Raw genomic sequence first — 2,829 nt, forward strand, 5'->3', positions numbered from 1 at the left:
TTTGCAAGATTATTTCAGGTGGCTTTAGAAAAAGATGCAACTGTTGAATCCTTGGGTGCTTGGAGTAATGGGGTTTGGTCTTGGAGCATACATTGGAGAAGGAACTTGTTTGTTTGGGAGGAAGAAGAATATGAAGGTCTCCTATGATTCCTACATAACTCTACGCCTAAACAACATATTGCTGATTCTTGGACTTGGATTCATGACATAAGTGGGCAATACTTGGTCAGGAGTGCTTACCAATCTTTGTATCATGTGGAAGGAAGTCACGACCTTGTTTTCTTCAAGAGGCTTTGGACTTCTAATGTTCCATCAAAGATGAAATGCTTAGTGTGGAGAATTGCTTTGGATGGGGTTCCAACTAAAGTGAACCTTGGTCATAGAGGTGGATTATCTATGCAAGATCCCCTTATTTGTTATCTTTATGGTGAGTTGGAGGAAACTACTAGTCACTTGTTTTTTTCTTGTTCAATATCCTATCTTGTTTGGCAAAAGCTTTATTCTTGCTTTGGCCTTACATCTATCATTCATAATGATGTAATGTCTATCTTTGTATCTCATGAAAACATGATATGGTTGGAGAAGAAGAAAAAACGGTTATGGGTGGCTCTTTGGTTTGTCACAATTTGGACTATTTGGCATATTAGGAACAAAGTTATCTTTGAGAACTTGAGGTTCCAAATAGAGGAGGTGGTGGAGCTTATTTTTCCGCATTCCTGGAACCTTATTATTGTCCGCTTTCCTTTCTTCTCTTACTCTTATGTTGATTGGATAAGACATCCATCAACTTGTCTTTCTCTTTATTAATTTCAGGGATTCAGTGGATAAGAGTACCACTTATTCTCCTAATATATTATCTCTTGATTAATAAAGTTTTCATTGCTAATTAGAAAAAAACCCAAAATATCAGTCTAGTTCTTACCTTACCTAAGAATTGAAAGTGAGAAAGGGTTGCAAACACTATTTTAGTCATGTTCCCATGTAGTTAGAGTTTCTTTACCAAGAAAATTATACATGGTTCTTCTATTCGTGTGTTTCCCTTTAGTTGTGACTTGTGACAAATGAGAACTAAAAACTGCATACAAATGTGTAAAGATGCTCTCAAACACTTGCACAAAAACAGCTTTAGAAATTAAAATGAATCTTTTTTTTTTAGTTCCCTATCACATGAACAAAATCTGAGATAAGAGATGATTTCACTTGTCTAATTTTATGTTTTATTGTAGCCAATGATTGAAAAACAACTTAAGAGTATTCTATATCAGTTTAATACAACTACAATCCTTAGAATACGATATGTTTGGACAGCCCCCAACAACATGACAAGGACCAAAATGTTCTCTCTTAGGATGTGGAACTAAGTTTCTCCATGCTTATCATTTCCTAAGGTTCTCTCTTGTACTATTCCTGCTCGAAAGTTTAATTGAGAAAACATGTGTGCCTAACCTTATACTATATGTTAGTTTCAAATTCATTGTTAGTAATTTAAATTTTTATATATGTAGGGACCAGTTTCACCAATAGTTAAAGTTCAATGAGTAATTAAAAAGAAAAAATAGTTTACAGTGTTTACCTACAAAACATATAAAATTTAAGGGGGTTTTGTGAACTTTTCTCAAATATATATTTAGGTATGGAAATAAAAATAATGGAATGCTTATATGATAGTGTATGTAATGGGAAAATGCTTTAGTTAATTCAATATTGTTTAAAAAAGATCCTACATATGATTCATGTACCATGTCATTATGTTATGCTTTTTATTAAGGGTAATGTTGGCGAGTTACGAGGAAAAGAGAAAGGAAAATAAATTAAGTTAAATTTCTCATTTGTTTGAAAGTGTAAAATTTAAATGAAAGAAGACTAAAATAATGATAATACAATAATATTGTTTTACTCTCTCTTTAAAATATAATTAACAATGATAAATTGACAATAATATAATTATGAAATTTTACTAAAGACATATATATTTTGACATGTTTGTCCTTATAAAACTGTGAATTGGGGAACTATGAAGCATCTATAGGATTTTAGATGTTTCTAGAAATCGAAATAGATTCATATCTAGTATTGGACTCTCTAGTACAAAGAATGTGGGTGGAGTTAGTTTTTAAAAAATATTTATTTAAAAAAACAAAAATCTGAACTACTGAAATTTTGTTTTTACCATGTATTATAATATGAGGTATGCACTACCATCTCTAGTAATGGAGATGAGTCTGATTCCTAGAAAACCTTCAAACCATTCTTTTCTTTTTCCCTCAACTCGAGAAAAAGGACACACCCTCTAAAGTCATACATTTCCTTCTCTCCCCTCCAAAATAAGACTCTCAAGCATAGATGAAAGTGTAATATTTATGTATTGGTAATGTAAATATTTATACATAATGACTACATCATCCATTATTTATACATTTATACATTTGTATTATTTATATTTAAAAGGGTCAATGATAATTAAATATATATATATATTTATTTATTTATTTATTTATTTAACACTATATAAAACTTTTACACTATTAATGCATATATTTTCTCTCTTTTATTAAATCATGTCCACACCAAGTATTTTTAGAAGCATTATTAAGATACACAAATAAAAAGCATTATTGTGTTGAAGGGAACACATATGTTTAGGGCTGACAATGAACCGAATCAACTCGGTATTCGTTTGAAACTCGATTCATTATTTAGTTCGATAAACTTGGTTCATGAACCAAATGAACTAAACCTGAGCTGGAAATTGAGCTCGTTAAATAAACGAGCCGAACTTGAGTTGAATATAATTTGGCTCGTTAGGTTCATGAGCTGGTTTGATAGATT

This window comes from Lupinus angustifolius, chromosome LG15 (assembly GCF_001865875.1).
Source record: "Lupinus angustifolius cultivar Tanjil chromosome LG15, LupAngTanjil_v1.0, whole genome shotgun sequence".
In the NCBI taxonomy this organism is placed as follows: domain Eukaryota; kingdom Viridiplantae; phylum Streptophyta; class Magnoliopsida; order Fabales; family Fabaceae; genus Lupinus; species Lupinus angustifolius.